The sequence below is a fragment of the Garra rufa genome, chromosome 5, assembly GCF_049309525.1.
Source record: "Garra rufa chromosome 5, GarRuf1.0, whole genome shotgun sequence".
NCBI classification, from domain to species: Eukaryota; Metazoa; Chordata; class Actinopteri; order Cypriniformes; family Cyprinidae; genus Garra; species Garra rufa.
The window spans coordinates 46,271,617-46,291,375 of record NC_133365.1 but is presented as its reverse complement, the minus strand read 5'-3'; the positions used below and the strand labels follow the sequence as shown (position 1 = coordinate 46,291,375).

The window sequence follows — 19,759 nt, the reverse complement described above, 5'->3', positions numbered from 1 at the left end:
GAATGAATTAAATCGCTGCAATATTGTAATTTTAAAGGCGTTCTAATTCGTCCAAATGATATCGTTCGTCTCCATTATACTCGTTGAAAGCAATCTGTACGCGGTGAAGGAAATGCTTAGGGTTTTGAATAAATTCGCTCAAACAGCTGAATTCAGGTCTTGATGTGTTCTAATGGGTATTTAAAATTAAATGACTGGAATATTGTAATTTTAAAGGCGTTATTTATATGCATTTTCCACCGAAGTCAAAGTGAAAGTGCGTCACAGCTTGGGAACATGTTCGTTAGTGAAACCTATTGAATAGCTCATTTGCAGCTAATGTTGTTCTTTAAAATATTCTTGTATATTTATTGTGTTGGATCGCTGGAGTGTTTTTATTTAAATGCTTTTAAAAGACGTGCAGTCATGTATAATTCTCAGTCGGGTAACGTTAAAGCAGTCTTCAGCAAATGTGTGTTATACAGATGAGCTTCACGGTTCGGAGCTAACTTAACTTTGAAATAAAACAGATCACAAAAGGCTGATTTGTTGATGTGTTCTAATGGGTATTTACAAATAAATCGCTGAAATATATAAATTTTAAAGGCACTCTAATTCGTGCAATTTATGTTGTTTATGAGCACATACAGAGAGAGTTCGTGCTGACGGCTTGTACTCGCTGAAGGGTGCAAGCTTTTCTTTTACAAGAACTGCTCACAAACCACTGAATTAAGCTGTTGATGTGTTCTAATGGGTATTTAGAGTTAAATCGCTGTAATATTTACATTTTAAAAAGCCGTATTTATTTGTATTTCCACCGATTTCAGAGTGACTGTAAGCAAGAGGCTTGAGTCCCGCCTCTTCAGTGGAGAGGTATTGCGCCTCTAGATGGCGCATTTTTTCTCAGCCCATTGAAATCCTATAGAAATTTTTCATGTAAAAAAATTAATATTAAATCAACTGTAAGTCTGATCATTCCAAAAAGATATAGCAACACTTTGGTGACCAGGGCCCAGGGCTCAGCCGAGTTTGGGGCTTGTAGCCTTAAAGCTCTAGGAGGAGTAGCGTATAGAAAATTAGTCTCAGAAGAAGGTTGAATAATAACTAGAAGCTAAAGTTCGATGACAAACTTTAAATGTTGGCTTGGAGAAGCAAACCGGGCAGCATTGGGGCAAAAGGGCCAGCCCAGAACACTTAGAGCTCTCTAATTTAATTGTTGATAGTAAAAATGGCAGTATGACAAGAAATGCTTAGTTTATTTTAGGCTAAAACATCTTGCCATAGAGGATCGTGTGTGGATTTTAGGTTAAAAGAGCTTGCCATACTGGAATATGCGAAGAGCGCCTGCTTCAAAGCCGCGTCGCGTTGCTGTGCGGTTGAGCCGAAAAGCAGAAATATTCAAGCATTTAACCTTTTTATTATATCACTGTACTATTATTGTGTTGAATCGCTGGAGTGTTTGTATTAAAATACCTTTAAAAGAAGTGAAAATGATGTCTTTGTTAACAGACACATAAATGCAGCCGTGCATCTCATGTTAGTTAGTTAAGCCTATGAAAAAAGTCATTTGCACTCAATGTAGGTCTTTAAAATATTCTTCTATATTTATTGTGTGCAATCGCTGGAGTGTTTGTATTTAAATGCCTTTAAAAGACGTGCAGTCATGTATAATTGTCAGTCGGACATCTCGGAGCTGTCTAACACACTGCTAAACACATCGCTCTCTGTATGAATACAAAATGCTCACAAACAACTGCATTTAGCTGTTGATATTTTCTAATGGGTGGACTGAATTAAATCGCTGCAATATATTAATTTTAAAGGCGTTCTAATTCGTGCAAATTATGTCGTTCATCTCCATGTATACTCGTTGAAAGCAATCTGTACGCGGTGAAGGAAATGCTTAGGGTTTTGAATAAATTCGCTCAAACAGCTGAATTCAGGTCTTGATGTGTTCTAATGGGTATTTACAATTAAATGGCTCGAATATTGTAATTTTAAAGGCGTTATTTATATGCATTTTCCACCGAAGTCAAAGTGAAAGTATAGGTCACAGCTCGGTAACATGGTCGTTAGTGAAACTGAATAGCTCATTTGCAGCTAATGTTGTTCTTTAAAATATTCTTCTATATTTATTGTGTTGGATCGCTAGAGTGTTTTTATTTAAATGCTTTTAAAAGACGTGCAGTCATAATTCTCAGTCGAGTAAGTTAGCTCCGACCCGTGAAAGCTCGTCTGTATAACACATTTGCTGAAGACAGTGCTTTAACTTTGAAATAAAACAGATCACAAAAGGCTGATTTGTTGATGTGTTCTAATGGGTATTTACAAATAAATCGCTGAAATATATTAATTTTAAAGGCGTTCTAATTCGTGCAAATTATGTTGTTTATGAGCACATACAGAGAGAGTACATGCCGACGGCTTGTATAAGCGCTGACGGGTGCGAGCTTTTCTTTTACAAGAAATACTCACAAACCACTGAATTTAGCTGTTGATATGTTCTAATGGGTATTTAGAGTTAAATCGCTGTAATATTTACATTTTTAAGGCGGTATTTATTTCTATTTCCACCGTTTTCAGAGTGACTGTAAGTAAGAGGTTTGAATCCCGCCTCTTCAGTCGAGAGGTATTACTGTTAGAGGGCGCATTTTTTCTTAGCCCATGTAATTCATTGGGAAATTTGTCATATTCAAAAATTAATAATAAATCAACTGAGCATCTGATCAGTCCAAATAGATATAGCATATCTTTCGGGACAAGGGCCCAGGTCTCTGCCAAGTTTGGGCCTTGTGGCTTCAAAGGCCTCGGAGGAGTAGCTGTCAGAAATTTCTTTAGGTCATAAGAATAATAATAATAATAAGTTTAAATAGCATAACAATATGTTGGCTTCTCCAAGCCAACATAATAACTAGAAGCTAAAGTTCGATGACAAACTTTAAATGTTGGCTTGGAGAGCCAAATTGGGCAGCCTTGGGGCAAAAGGGCCAGCCCAGAACACTTAGAGCTCTCTGATTGAATTGTTGCTAGTAAAAATGGCAGTACGACAAGAAATGCTTAGTATATTTTAGGCTAAAACATAGAGGATCGTGTGTGGATTTTACGTTAAAACGGCTTGCCATACAACAAGTTTGCAGCGCATGCTTGAAACCCACGACGCGTTGCTGTGCGGTTGAGCCTAAAAGCAGAAATAAGCAAGCATTTAAGCTGTGTATTATATTACTCTACTATTATTGTGTTTAATCGCTGGAGTGTTTGTATTTAAATACCTTTAAAAGACGTGCAAATGATGTGTTTGATGATGCAGACGAAGACTGAGCAGTGCATCCAATGTTAGTTAAGCCTATGAAAAAAGTCATTTGCACCCAATGTAGGTCTTTAAAATATTCTTCTATATTTATTGTGTGCAATCGCTGGAGTGTTTGTATTTAAATGCCTTTAAAAGACGTGCAGTCATGTATAATTGTCAGTCGGACATCTCGGAGCTCATGTCTAACACACAGCTGAACGCAGCGCTCTCTGTATGAAAACAAAATGCTCACAAACAACTGCATTTAGCTGTTGATATTTTCTAATGGGTGGACTGAATTAAATCGCTGCAATATTGTAATTTTAAAGGCGTTCTAATTCGTGCAAATTATGTCGTTCGTCTCCATGTAAACTCGTTGAAAGCAATCTGTACGCGGTGAAGGAAATGCTTAGGGGTTTCAATAAATTCACTCAAACAGCTGAATTCAGGTCTTGATGTGTTCTAATGGGTATTTAAAATTAAATGGCTGGAATATTGTAATTTTAAAGGCGTTATTTATATGCATTTTCCACCGAAGTCAAAGTGAAAGTATAGGTCACAGCTCGGTAACATGATCGTTAGTGAAACCTATTGAATAGCTCATTTGCAGCTAATGTAGTTCTTTAAAATATTCTTGTATATTTATTGTGTTGGATCGCTGGAGTGTTTTTATTTAAATGCTTTTAAAAGACGTTCAGTCATGTATTATTCTCAGTCGGGTAAGCTCCGAGCCGTGAAAGCTCGTCTGTGTAACACATTTGCTGAAGACAGTGCTTTAACTTTGAAATAAAACAGATCACAAAAGGCTGATATTTTGATGTATTCTAATGAGTATTTACAAACAAATCGCTGAAATATATTTATTTTAAAGGCGTTCTAATTCGTGCAATTTATGTTGTTTGTGAGCACATACACAGAGAGAGTAGCCTAGTGCTGACGGCTTGTATAAGTGCTGAAGGGTGCGAGCTTTTCTTTTACAAGAACTATAAAACCACTGAATTTAACTGTTCTAATGGGTATTTAGAGTTAAATCGCTGTAATAATTAAATTTTTAAGGCGATATTTATTTGTATTTCCACCGATTTCAGAGTGACTGTAAGTGAGAGGTTTGAGTCCCGCCTCTTCAGTCGAGAGGTATTACTGTTAGAGGGCGCATTTTTTCTCAGCCCATGTAATTCATTGGGAAATGTGTCATATTCAAAAATTAATAATAAATCAACTGTAAGTCTGATCAGTCTAAAAAGATATAGCAACTAACTTTAGAGCAGGACCCAGGTATCTGCCAAGTTTGGGGCTTGTGGCATTCAAGCCCTAGGAGGAGTAGCGTTTGTAAATTCGTGTACCATAAGAATAATAACATATAACTAGAAGCTAAAGTTCGATGACAAACTTTAAATGTTGGCTTGGAGAGCCAAATTGGGCAGCCTTGGGGCAAAAGGGCCAGCCCAGAACACTTAGAGCTCTGTAATTGAACAGCTTGCCATAGTGGATTAATATGTGTATTTTAGGTTAACACGGCTTGCCATACGAGATTCGTGCAGCGCTTGCTTCAAAGCCACGACGCGTTGCTGTGCGGTTGAGGCGAAAAGCAGAAATAAGCAAGCATTTAACCTTTTTATTATATGATTGTACTATTATTGTGTTGAATCACTGGAGTGTTTGTATTAAAATGCCTTTAAAAGTCGTGCAAATGATGTCTTTGTTAACAGACACATAAATGCAGCCGTGCATCTCATGTTCGTTAGTGAAACGTTTGAAATAGCTCATTTACACTCAATGCAGCTCTTTAAAATATTCTTCTATATTTATTGTGTGCAATCGCTGGAATGTTTTTATTTGATTACCTTTAAAAGACGTGCAAATGAATTCTTTGTTGACACAGACGGATGCAGCCGTGCATCTCATGTTCGTTATTAAAAACCTTTGAAACAGGTCATTTGCATTCAATGCGGCTCTTTAAAATATTCTTCTATATTTATTGTGTGCAATCGCTGGAGTGTTTTTATTTAAATGCCTTTAAAAGACGTGCAAATTATGTATTTGTTGACAGACTGATAATGCAGCCGTACATCACATGTTCGTTAGTAAAACGTTTGAAATAGCTAATTTACACCCAATGTAGCTCTTTAAAATATTCTTGTATATTTATTGTGTACAATCGCTGGAGTGTTTTTATTTAAATGCTTTTAAAAGACGTGCAGTCATGTATAATTCTCAGTCGGGTAAGTTAGCTCCGAGAAGCTCGTCTGTGTAATACATTTGCTGAAGACACTGCTTCAACTTTGAAATAAAACAGATCACAAACTGATTTAGCTGTTGATGTGTTGTAATGGGTATTTAGAGTTAAATCGCTGTAATATTTTAATTTTAAAGGCGTTCTAATTCGAGCAAATTAGGTCGTTTGTGAGCAGATATACAGAGAGAGTACGTGCTGAAGCTATACACGGTGAAGGAAATGCTTAGAGTTTTGAATAAATTAGCTCAAATAGCTGAATTCAGGTCTTGGTGTGTTCTAATGGGTATTTACAGTTAAATCGCTGGAATATTTTAATTTTAAAGGCGTTATTTATTTGCATTTTCCACCTAAGTCAAAGTGAAAGTAGGTCAGAGCTCAGCGATCTCCTGTTGAGTAGAGAGGATTTACTCCTTTAGAGGGCGCCTTTTTCTCAGCCCATTCAATTCTATGGGACATATTTCCATTCAGTGGAGAGGTATTGCTCCATTAGAGGGCGAAATTTTAGGAATTTTTAATATAAAAAAATTAATATTAAATCAACTGTAAGTCTGATCATTCCAAAAAGATATAGCAACACTTTCGTGACCAGGGCCCAGGGCTCCGCCGAGTTTGGGGCTTGTAGGCTTAAAGCTCTAGGAGGAGTAGCGTATAGAATTTTAGTCTCAGAAGAATTTTAATAATAACTAGAAGCTAAAGTTCGATGACAAACTTTAAATGTTGGCTTGGAGAAGCAAACCTGGCAGCCTTCGGGTAAAAGGGCCAGCCCAGAACACCATAGTGGATTAATATGTGTATTTTAGGTTAAAACGGCTTGCCATACTAGAATAAGTGATGAGCGCCTGCTTCAAAGCCACGTCGCGTTGCCGTGCGGTTGAGCCGAAAAGCAGAAATAAGCAAGCATTTAAACTTTTTATTATATGACTGAACTATTATTGTGTTGAATCGCCGGAGTGTTTGTATTAAAATACCTTTAAAAGACGTGCAAATGATGTCTTTGTTAACAGACACATAAATGCAGCCGTGCATCTCATGTTAGTTAAGCCTATGAAAAACGTCATTTTCACCCAATGCAGGTCTTTAAAATATTCTTCTATATTTATTGTGTTGAATCGCTGGAGTGTTTTTATTTAAATGCCTTTAAAAGACGTGCAGTCATTTATAATTCTCAGTCGGACATCTCGGAGCTCATCATGTCTAACACACTGCTGAATGCAGCGCTTTCTGTATGAAAAAAAAAAAATAGTCACAAACAACTGCATTTAGCTGTTGATATTTTGTAATGGGTGGACTGAATTAAATCGCTGCAATATTATAATTTTAAAGGCGGTCAAATTTGTGCAAATTATGTCGTTCCTCTCCATGTAAACTCGTTGAAAGCAATCTGTACGCGGTGAAGGAAATGCTTAGGGGTTTCAATAAATTCGCTCAAACAGCTGAATTCAGGTCTTGATGTGTTTCTAATGGGTATTTACAATTAAATGGCTGGAGTATTGTAATTTTAAAGGCGTTATTTATATGCATTTTCCACCGAAATCAAAGTGAAAGTAAGTCTCAGCTCGGTAACATGTTCGTTAGTGAAACCTATTGAACAGCTCATTTGCAGCTAATGTAGTTCTTTAAAATATTCTTGTATATTTATTGTGTTGGATCGCTGGAGTGTTTTTATTTAAATGCTTTTAAAAGACGTGCAGTCATGTATAATTCTCAGTCAGGTTAGCTCCGATCCGTGAAAGCTTGTCTGTATAACACATTTGCTGAAGACAGTGCTTTAACTTTGAAATAAAACATATCACAAAAGGCTGATTTGTTGATGTGTTCTAATGGGTATTTACAAACAAATCGCTGAAATATATTTATATTAAAGGCGTTCTAATTCGTGCAATTTATGTTGTTTGTGAGCACATGTCGAGAGAGAGAGAGTGCTTACGGCTTGTATAAGTGCTGAAGGGTGCGATCTTTTCTTTTACAAGAACTACTCACAAACCACTGAATTTAGCTGTTGATATGTTCTAATGGGTATTTAGAGTTAAATCGCTGTAATATTTACATTTTTAAGGCGGTATTTATTTGTATTTCCACCGTTTTCAGAGTGACTGTAAGTAAGAGCTTTGAGTCCCGCCTCTTCAGTCAAGAGGTATTACTGTTAGAGGGCGCATTTTTTCTCAGCCCATGTAATTCATTGGGAAATTTGTCATATTCAAAAATTAATAATAAATCAACTGTACATCTGATCAGTCCAAATAGATATAGCAACTCTTTCGGGACAAGGGCCCAGGTCTCTGCCAAGTTTGGGCCTTGTGGCTTCAAAGGCCTCGGAGGAGTAGCTGTCAGAAATTCCTTTAGGTCATAAGAATAATAAAATATAATAATAAGTTTAAATAGCATAACAATATGTTGGCTTCTCCAAGCCAACATAACTAGATAAAAAAGTTCGTCAAGACAAACTTTGAAGTTGGCTTGAGAAAGTCTCACCAGATAGTTTAAAATAGTTTTTAAAGTTTGTAAAAGTTTTAAAAGTTTGACTGTTTTCAGTCTGAAATAGTTTGAAGTTTTCAGCAGTTTTCAGCAGTTTTAAGCTTGAAGATAGATAGATAGATAGATAGATAGATAGATAGATAGATAGATAGATAGATAGATAGATAGAAAAGTTTTAAGTTTGATGGTTTTCAGTCTGAAATAGTTTGAAGTTTAAAGTAATTTTAAAAGCTTCAAGTTAGATGCTAAGGTTCTTAGAGTGGTTGCTAAGGTTTTGCTAGGCGGTTGCAAGGGTGCTAAGGGTGGTTGCTAAGGTGTTGCTAGGGTACCTGGGGTGGTTGCTAAGGTGTTGCTATGCGGTTGCTAAGGTACCCATGGTGGTTGCTAAGGTGTTACTATGTGGTTGCTAAGGTACCCGAGGTGGTTGCTAGGGTGTTGCTATGTGGTTGCTAAGGTGTTGCTATGTGGTTGCTAAGGTACCTGGGGTGGTTGCTAAGGTGTTGCTAAGGTACCCGGGGTGGTTGCTAGGGTGTTGCTATGTGGTTGCTAAGGTACCCTGGGTGGTTGCTATGTGGTTGCTATGGTACCCGGGGTGGTTGCTAAGGTGTTGCTATGAGGTTGCTATGGTGCCTGGGTTGGTTGCTAGGGTGTTGCTATGCGGTTGCTAAGGTACTCGGGGTGGTTGCTAAGGTGTTGCTATGCGGTTGCTATGGTGCCTGGGATTGTTGCTAGGGTGTTGCTATGCGGTTGCTAAGGTACTCGGGGTGGTTGCTAAGGTGTTGCTATGCAGTTGCTATGGTGCCTGTGGTGGTTGCCAGGGTGTTGCTATGCGGTTGCTATGATGCCTGGGGTGGTTGCTACGGTGTTGCTATGCGGTTGCTATGGTGCCTGTGGTGGTTGCTTGGGTGTTGCTATGTGGTTACTAGGGTACCCAGGGTGTTTACTAGCATGTTTCTAGCATGTTGCTAGCATGGTTTTAGCATGACTAGCAAGTCGCTAGCACGATTTTAGCATGATTAGCAAGTCGCTAGCATGATTTTAGCATGACTAGCAAGTCGCTAGCATGATTTTAGCATGAATAGCAAAGACGCTAGCATGATTTTAGCATGATTAGCAAGTCGCTAGCATGATTTTAGCATGACTAGCAAGTCACTAGCATGATTCTAGCATGACTAGCAAGTCACTAGCATGATTCTAACATGACTACTAGCATGACTAGCATGTCACTAGCATGATTTTAGCATGACTAGCAAGTCACTAGCACAATTCTAGCATGACTAGCAAGTCACTAGCATGATTTTAGCATGACTAGCATGTCACTAGCATGATTCTAGCATGACTAGCAAGTCACTAGCACGATTCTAGCATGACTAGCAAGTCACTAGCATGATTACTAGCATGACAAGCATGTCACTAGCATGATTTTAGCATGACTAGCATGTCACTAGCACGATTCTAGCATGACTAGCAAGTCACTAGCACGATTCTAGCATGACTAGGAAGTCACTAGCATGACTAGCAAGTCACTAGCATGATTTTAACATATATAGCAAGTCGCTAGCATGATTTTAGCATGACTAGCAAGTCGCTAGCATGAATTTAGGATGATACTAGCATGACTAGCAAGTTACTAGCATGATCTTAGCACGACTAGCAAGTCACTAGCATGATTCGAGCATGACTAGCAAGTTACTAGCATGATTTTAGCATGACTAGCAAGTCGCTAGCATGATTTTAGCATGACTAGCAAGTCGCTAGCATGATTTTAGGATGATACTAGCATGACTAGCAAGTTACTAGCATGATCCTAGCACGACTAGCAAGTTACTAGCATGATTTTAGCATGACTAGCAAGTCGCTAGCATGATTTTAGCATGACTAGCAAGTCGCTAGCATGATTTTAGCATGACTAGCAAGTTGCTAGCATGATTTGAGCATGATTAGCATACTGTTAGCATGACTTAGAAAGATAGATGAGCTTGAATGAGTTTGAATGGATTAGAAATATAGTTCATAGAAGGGAAGCTTGATTGAGTCTCAAAGGATTCTGGGAGTTTAAATTTGAATTTTGACAGTTGGAGTTTGAAAAGTCTTGGCTCATTTGAACATTCCGTCAATGTAAGTCAATGAGATTTTATCCCAGTTTTAATCGGGATTTTTAGGAAAACCGTAAGTCTGATTAGTTAGAAAAGATATAGCAACTCGAGTTAGACCAGTCTGAAGATCTGGGCTGAGTTTGGAGTTTGAAGAGTTAAAGCTCTAGGAGGAGATACAGTCAGAAATTTAGGATAGGAAGAAGAATAATAATAATAATAATAATAAGTTTAAATAGAATATCAGTAAGTTGGCTCTCTCAAGCCAACTTAATAATAACTAGATAAAAAAGTTCGTCGAGACAAACTTTAAGTTGGCTTGAGAAAGCTTTGCCTTAAAGTTTAAAGAAGTTTTGAAAGCTTTAAGCAGTTTGATTAGTTTTTAAAGTTTAAAGATAGAAAAAGTTTGAAAAGATTTAAGTTTGAAGGTTTTCAGTCTGAAATAGTTTTAAGTTTAAAGTAGTTTTAAAGCTTAAACGGATAGACAGATTTATAGATGGATAGATTTATAGACAGATAGATTTATAGACAGATTAATAGACAGATTTATAGATAGATAGATTTATAGACAGATAGATTTATAGACAGATTAATAGACAGATTTATAGATAGATTAATAGATATATAGATTTATAGACAGATAGATTTATAGACAGATTTATAGATAGATAGATTAATAGATATAGATTTATAGATAGACAGATTTATAGATAGATTAATAGATATAGATTTATAGATAGACAGATTAATAGATAGATAGATTAATAGATATAGATTTATAGATAGACAGATTAATAGATAGACAGATTTATAGATAGATAGATTAATAGATAGATTTATAGATAGACAGATTAATAGATGGATAGATTTATAGATAGACAAGCATGACTAACAAGTTACTAGCATGATCCTAGCACGACTAGCAAGTCACTAGCATGATCCTAGCACGACTAGCAAGTCGCTAGCATGATTTTAGCATGATTAACAAGTCGGTAGCATGATTTTAGCATGACAAGCAAATCGCTAGCATGATTTTAACATGATTAGCAAGTCGGTAGCATGATTTTAGCATGACAAGCAAGTCGCTAGCATGATTTTAACATGATTAGCAAGTCACTAGCATGCTTTTAGCATGACTAGCAAGTCACTAGCATGATTTTAACAAATCGCTAGCATGATTTTAGCATGATTAGCAAGTCACTAGCATGATTTTAGCATTACTAGAAAGTCGCTAGCATGATTTTAGCATGTCGCTATCATGATTTTAGCATGAAAAGCAAGTCGCTAGCATGATTTTAGTATGATTAGCAAAGTCACTAGCATGATTTTAGCATGACTAGCAAGTCCCTAGCATGATTTTAGCCTGACTAGCAAAGTCGCTAGCATGATTTTATCATTACTAGCAAGTCACTAGCATGATTTTAGCATTACTAGCAAGTCGCTAACATGATTTTAGCAAGACTAGCAAGTCGCTAGCATGATTTTAACATGATTAGCAAGTCACTACCATGATTTTAGCATGACTAGCAAGTCACTAGCATGATTTTAGCATGACTAGCAAGACGCTAGCACGAATTAAGCATGATTAGCAAGTTGCTAGCATGATTTTAGCATGACTAGCAAGTCGCTAGCAAGGTTTTAGCAAGTCGCTAGCATGATTTTAGCATGACTAGCAAGTCGCTAACATGAATTTAGCATGACTAGCAAGTCACTAGCATGATTTTAGCATGATTAGCATATTGTTAGCATGATTAAGATGGAGAGATAGAAAGATAGATAGATTAATAGATGGATAGATTTATAGATAGACAGATTTATAGATAGATAGATTTATAGATAGATTTATAGATAGATTAATAGATAGATAGATTTATAGATAGACAGATTTATAAATGGATAGATTTATAGATAGATAGATTAATAGATAGATTTATAGATAGATAGATTAATGGATAGACAGATTTATAGATGGATAGATTTATAGATAGATAGATTTATAGATAGACAGATTGATAGATAGACAGATTAATAGATAGATAGATTTATAGATAGATTAATAGATAGATAGATAGATAGATGAGTTTAAATGAGTTTGATCGGATTAGAAATAGTAGATAGAAGGGAAGCCTGATTTGAGTCTCAAAGGATTCTGGCAGTTTAAATTTGAATTTTGACAGTTGGAGTTTGAACATTCCGTCAATGTAAGTCAATGAGATTTTATTCCCAGTTTTAATCGGGATTTTTAGGAAAACCGTAAGTCCGATTAGTTAGAAAAGATATAGCAACTCGAGTTAGAACAGTATGAAGATCTGGGCTGAGTTTGGAGTTTGTAGAGTTAAAGCTCTAGGAGGAGTAGCAGTCAGAAAATCTTTGTCTCAGAAGAAGAATAATAATAACTAGAAGCTAAAGTTCGATGACAAACTTTAAATGTTGGCTTGGAGAGCCAAATTGGGCAGCCTTCGGGCAAAAGGGCCAGCCCAGAACACTTAGAGCTCTGTAATTGAATTGTTGCTAGTAAAAATGCTATAAGTAATGCTTAGTATATTTTAGGCTAAAACAGCTTGCCATAGTGGATTAATGTGTATTTTAGGTTAAAACGGCTTGCCATACTGGAATATGTGATGAGCGCCTGCTTCAAAGCCGCGTCGCGTTGCCGTGCGGTTGAGCCGAAAAGCAGAAATAAGCAAGCATTTAACCTTTTTATTATATGACTGTACTATTATTGTGTTGAATCGCTGGAGTGTTTGTATTAAAATACCTTTAAAAGACGTGCAAATGATGTCTTTGTTAACAGACACATAAATGCAGCCGTGCATCTCATGTTAGTTAGTTAAGCCTATGAAAAAAGTCATTTGCACCCAATGTAGGTCTTTAAAATATTCTTCTATATTTATTGTGTTGAATCGCTGGAGTGTTTTTATTTAAATGCCTTTAAAAGACGTGCAGTCATGTATAATTCTCAGTCGGACATCTCGGAGCTCATGTCTAACACACTGCTGTACGCAGCGATCTCTGTATGAAAACAAAATGCTCACAAACAACTGCATTTAGCTGTTGATATTTTCTAATGGGTGGAATGAATTAAATCGCTGCAATATTGTAATTTTAAAGGCGTTCTAATTCGTGCAAATTAAGTCGTTCGTCTCCATGTAAACTCTTTGAAAGCAATCTGTACGAGGTGAAGGAAATGCTTAGGGGTTTCAATAAATTCGCTCAAACAGCTGAATTCAGGTCTTGATGTGTTCTAATGGGTATTTACAATTAAATGGCTGGAGTATTGTAATTTTAAAGGCGTTATTTATATGCATTTTCCACCGAAATCAAAGTGAAAGTAAGTCACAGCTCGGTAACGTTAGTGAAACCTATTGAACAGCTCATTTGCAGCTAATGTAGTTCTTTAAAATATTCTTGTATATTTATTGTGTTGGATCGCTGGAGTGTTTTTATTTAAATGCTTTTAAAAGACGTGCAGTCATGTATAATTCTCAGTCGGGTAAGTTAGCTCCGATCCGTGAAAGCTCGTCTGTATAACGCATTTGCTGAAGACAGTGCTTTAACTTTGAAATAAAACAGATCACAAAAGGCTGATTTGTTGATGTGTTCTAATGGGTATTTACAAACAAATCGCTGAAATATATTTATTTTAAAGGCGTTCTAATTCGTGCAATTTATGTTGTTTGCGAGCACATGTAGAGAGAGAGTAGCCTAGTGCTGACGGCTTGTATAAGCGCTGAAGGGTGCGAGCTTTTCTTTTACAAGAACTACTCACAAACCACTGAATTTAGCTGTTGATATGTTCTAATGGGTATTTAGAGTTAAATCGCTGTAATAATGACATTTTTAAGGCGATATTTATTTGTATTTCCACGGATTTCAGAGTGACTGTAAGTAAGAGGTTTGAGTCCCGCCTCTTCAGTCGAGAGGTATTACTGTTAGAGGGCGCATTTTTTCTCAGCCCATGTAATTCATTAGGAAATTTGTCATATTCAAAAATTAATAATAAATCAACTGTACATCTGATCAGTCCAAATAGATATAGCAACTCTTTCGGGACAAGGGCCCAGGTCTCTGCCAAGTTTGGGCCTTGTGGCTTCAAAGGCCTCGGAGGAGTAGCTGTCAGAAATTTCTGTAGGTCATAAGAATAATAATAATAACTAGAAGCTAAAGTTCGATGACAAACTTTAAATGTTGGCTTGGAGAGCCAAATTGGGCAGCCTTCGGGCAAAAGGGCCAGCCCAGACCACTTAGAGCTCTGTAATTCAATTGTTACTAGTAAAAATGCTATTACGATAAGTAATGCTTAGTATATTTTAGGCTAAAACAGCTTGCCATAGTTGATTAATATGTGTATTTTAGGTTAATACGGCTTGCCATATCTTAAGATTCGTGCAGCGCCTGCTTCAAAGCCACGACGCGTTGCTGTGCTGTTGAGGCGAAAAGCAGAAATAAGCAATCATTTAACCTTTTTATTATATGACTGTACTGTTATTGTGTTTAATCGCTGGAGTGTTTGTATTAAAAAACCTTTAAAAGACGTGCAAATGATGTCTTTGTTAACAGACACATAAATGCAGCCGTGCATCTCATGTTAGTTAATTAAGCCTATGAAAAACGTCATTTGCACCCAATGCAGGTCTTTAAAATATTCTTCTATATTTATTGTGTTGGATCACTGGAGTGTTTTTATTTAAATGCCTTTAAAAGACGTGCAGTCATGTATAATTCTCAGACGGACATCTCGGAGCTCATGTCTAACACACTGCTGAACGCAGCGCTCTCTGTATGAAAACAAAATGCTCACAAACAACTGCATTTAGCTGTTGATATTTTCTAATGGGTGGACTGAATTAAATCGCTGCAATATTGTAATTTTAAAGGCGTTCTAATTCGTGCAAATTATGTCGTTCGTCTCCATGTAAACTCGTTGAAAGCAATCTGTACGCGGTGAAGGAAATGCTTAGGGTTTTCAATAAATTCGCTCAAACAGCTGAATTCAGGTCTTGATGTGTTCTAATGGGTATTTATAATTAAATGGGTGGAATATTGTAATTTTAAAGGCATTATTTATATGCATTTTCCACCGAGTTCAAAGTGAAAGTAAGTCACAGCTCGGTAACATGTTCGTTAGTGAAACTTATTGAAAAGCTAATTTGCAGCTAATGTAGTTCTTTAAAATATTCTTGTATATTTATTGTGTTGGATCGCTGGAGTGTTTTTATTTAAATGCTTTTAAAAGACGTGCAGTCATAATTCTCAGTCGAGTAAGTTAGCTCCGAGCCGTGAAAGCTCGTCTGTATAACACATTTGCTGAAGACAGTGCTTTAACTTTGAAATAAAACAGATCACAAAAGGCTGATTTGTTGATGTGTTCTAATGGGTATTTACAAATAAATCGCTGAAATATATTTATTTTAAAGGCGTTCTAATTCGTGCAATTTATGTCGTTTGTGAGCACATGTAGAGAGAGAGTAGCCTAGTGCTGACGGCTTGTATAAGCGCTGAAGGGTGCGAGCTTTTCTTTTACAAGAACTACTCACAAACCACTGAATTTAGCTGTTGATATGTTCTAATGGGTATTTAGAGTTAAATCGCTGTAATAATGACATTTTTAAGGCGATATTTATTTGTATTTCCACGGATTTCAGAGTGACTGTAAGTAAGAGGTTTGAGTCCCGCCTCTTCAGTCGAGAGGTATTACTGTTAGAGGGCGCATTTTTTCTCAGCCCATGTAATTCATTGGGAAATTTGTCATATTCAAAAATTAATAATAAATCAACTGTACATCTGATCAGTCCAAATAGATATAGCAACTCTTTCGGGACAAGGGCCCAGGTCTCTGCCAAGTTTGGGCCTTGTGGCTTCAAAGGCCTCGGAGGAGTAGCTGTCAGAAATTTCTGTAGGTCATAAGAATAATAAAATATAATAATAATAATAAGTTTAAATAGCATAACAGTATGTTGGCTCTCCAAGCCAACATAACTAGAAGCTAAAGTTCGATGACAAACTTTAAATGTTGGCTTGGAGAGCCAAATTGGGCAGCCTTCGGGCAAAAGGGCCAGCCCAGAACACTTAGAGCTCTCTGATTGAATTGTTGCTAGTAAAAATGCTATTATGATAAGAAATGCTTAGTATATTTTAGGCTAAACAGCTTGCCATAGAGGATTTATGTGTATTTTAGGTTAAAACAGCTTGCCATACAACAAGTGTGCAGCGCGTGCTTGAAAGCGTTGCTGTGGGGTTGAGCCTAAAAGCATTAATAAGCAAGCATTTAAGCTGTGGAATATATTACTCTACTATTATTGTGTTTAATCGCTGGAGTGTTTGTATTTAAATACCTTTAAAAGACGTGCAAATTATGTCTTTGATTATGCAGATGAAGACTGAGCAGTGCATTCAATGTTACACTGTAAAAAATTTACTGTAAAATTTACAGCAAGTTACTGGCAACTTTGGTTGCCAGCAATACTGTAAATTTTTACAAGTGCACTGTAAATGATTAACTACAGTTTTACTGTAAAATTTACAGCAAGTTACTGGCAACTTTGGTTGCCAGCAATACTGTAAATTTTTACAAGTGCACTGTAAATGATTAACTACAGTTTTACTGTTAAAATACAGCAATTTTCTGTATATATATACTAGCAACGATATATACATTATTTAAAGCTGCTACTGTGAAATTGCAGCAATAGTTTGCAATTTTACAAGTGTACTGGAAATCATTAAATAACGTTTCACTGTAAAAATATTGTACTACTTTAATTTGTATATTCTTTATTTGCAGTATTTATTTTCCAGATTGCTGAATAATAATGACTAGCAATTTAAACAATTTATTAACTGCATAAGCTTTAAACAATATTTAACTGCATAAAGTGTTGTATAGTATGAAACTCAGTGCACCTATTATTTAATAAAAACAAAAATAATAATAATTTGACACATCTTAATCTTGATAAACAGGTCCAATTTTATTTAAAAAATCTCTTATTTATTAACTCTCAAATTTGCATGAAAGAAATGTCATAGAACAGTGTATTCAGTATTATTCTGAATTCCAAAATAAATTGGGCATGAAAATATTTACTTGAAACATATTACGCTGCTAAATATTAAGGTTAACCAATATTTAGCCAAAGTTGAAACCAACATCAAGTTAAGCAACATGGTTATAATTAAATGGTTCGAAATACCATAAAGACAGTGATGAATTTTCACAACTTCATGGACAGTCCAACATGGCCAAACAACAAGCCCTCAAGTGAGTCCAAAAAAACTTCTGATCGAAAAAGGAGAACAGTTCAGATCCAGATGCTGTTCCAGCCCAGGATGCAGAGTGGCTAAAAAAATATATAAAAGAACAAAAAGGGCAATACATTAGATATTTTACAAAACAATGATACAGTCAGACAAAGACAGAGGGATGACAGATACAGTCAAAGGCAGAGAGAGTGATGATTGTTACAGTTAGATCAGTATGATATTAAACAGTAAAACACTAAAATTGTGAAAAATATTACAATTTTTACAAGTTATTACAAGTTTTATATTTGACTATACTTTCAAATATAATTTATTTCTGAGATGCAAAGCTGAATGTTCAGCATCATTACACCAGTGTTGCATGATCTTTCAGAGATCATTCTCATTTATTATCAATATCCTGATTTATTGTCAATGTTATTGTCAATGTTGTCAGTGTATGTTTTGGAGCCTGTGATACTTTTTCAGGATTCTTTGATGAATACGTTTCAAATAACAGCAGTTATTTAAAAGATAAAGTTTATCTAAAAATTTAAATCTTTACAATCAATTTCAATGTAACATACTATATATAAGTATAATATATAAGATTCCTGAAAAAAGTATCACAGGTTAATAAAAATATTAAACAGCACAATTGCTTCTAACATTGATAATAAATCAGCATATACAATAATTTCTAAAGGATCACTAAAGGACATTGGAGTAATTAGAAGACTAGTGTATTGATGCTGAAAATTCAGAAATAAATTACATTTTTAAGTATATTAAAATGGATAAAACATTTTAATAATATTTCACAACATTATAGTTTTTTCTGTATTTTTTATCAATTAAATGCAGCCTTTATGAGCAGAAGATACTTATTTCAAAACATAAAACCTACTGATCACAAACTTTTGAACGCTAGTGTAGATAAATGATAAAATAACATAATAAAAGGAAAAAGATCTTGGTGTATGTGTACTTACATGTCAGTAATTCTGCTGAAAATCCTTCGCATTGCAAAGAAAACTGGTAACTTGGGTTCACTTCTGCTGGTTTCTTCTGTGTTCTGTCGTTTTAGATGGGTCTTTTCCTTTCAACTTCTTTGTTTCTCTCTCAGGATAAATATCTACAAAACAGTCAGGAAGCAGACAATATGTAATTCACATTAGTTTTAGCTTTTGTACATCTGAATTATTCTCCCTAAAAAAACTCTCTCTACTTGAGTTGAGAAACATATTCTATCATATCTACATGTAAAATGCAGGTACTCAGATTGTTAGAATGCAACTATTACCTTTGTATGAACTCCAAAACTCCGTCTGTCTCCTCTTGATAACGTTAGTCCAGAATATGTAATATGCTGCGAACAGGCCAGACAGGACAATGGGCTGGATTAAGGCATTCTTCAAATCAAAGTTAGCAAAAAGCATTAACGTTACATTCAAACAATAAGCGAATAAGCAAGTTATCAAAGGTGCTAGTACATCTCACTGCTTACGTTAACCACTTTAACAGCACCGTTCAGAGTTTACGTGACACACATCCTCCGTGAGCGGCTGACCGCGAATCGCGAGCCCTAAATACGCGTTTTATTTCGGTGCCCGTGTTAACAGATGGCTGCCTGTGCAAATTTGTTGTACATCATAAAATAATCACGAGAAAGTGTGCTGATCAGCACGACGTCGCCGTGAATCACATCTTTTGCCAATGAAGCTTGTAATTCTTAACGTAGGAACCCAGAGATGTTACGCCTATAGCCGATATAAGGCAGGGGAATGTGTGTGTAATCCTTCCGCGACTGCAGTGCCGAATCCCCGCACAAGTCTCTCTCGTGCTCCGCGGACGGAGGATTCGTTAATCTGCGGTTACCGCGAATGTTTATGACACCTTATATTCTTTAATATTCTAATACAGTTACAAATTATGAAAAATAAAACAGAAATAAGACACTTACTTACCACAGTTATGAATCGTTCTTCTTGCTGCTCCCAAATGTCGACCGTTAAAGATAATCCCGCCTCTTTAGATTTGAAATTTACCAGAATGCATTGCGGTTTACAGCAATATGCTGTATTGGCTGTATTATAAGAAATACAACCCGCTGCTGTAAAATATTGCTGTAATTTTTACAGCAATTTGTTACAGTGTAGTTAGTTAAGCCTGTGAAAAAAGTCATTTGCACTCAATGTAGGTCTTTAAAATATTCTTCTATATTTATTGTGTTGAATCGCTGGAGTGTTTGTATTTAAATGCCTTTAAAAGACGTGCAGTCATGTATAATTGTCAGTCGGACATCTCGGAGCTCATGTCTAACACACTGCTGAACACATCGCTCTCTGTATGAAAACAAAATGCTCACAAACAACTGCATTTAGCTGTTGATATTTTCTAATGGGTGGACTGAATTAAATCGCTGCAATATTGTAATTTTAAATG

The 19,759-nt window shown here is 36.0% G+C and overlaps 1 long non-coding RNA gene across 1 annotated transcript; it reads right to left on the bottom strand.

The window, feature by feature from the left end:
- Positions 1-17,024: 17,024 nt before the first annotated feature.
- LOC141335871 (uncharacterized) lies at positions 17,025-19,420 on the bottom strand. Its single transcript, XR_012355635.1, has 3 exons — positions 18,618-19,420; positions 18,307-18,449; positions 17,025-17,412 (listed from the first exon to the last, which is right to left on the bottom strand). It is a non-coding gene; the product is annotated as an uncharacterized lncRNA (long non-coding RNA).
- Positions 19,421-19,759: the final 339 nt, after the last annotated feature.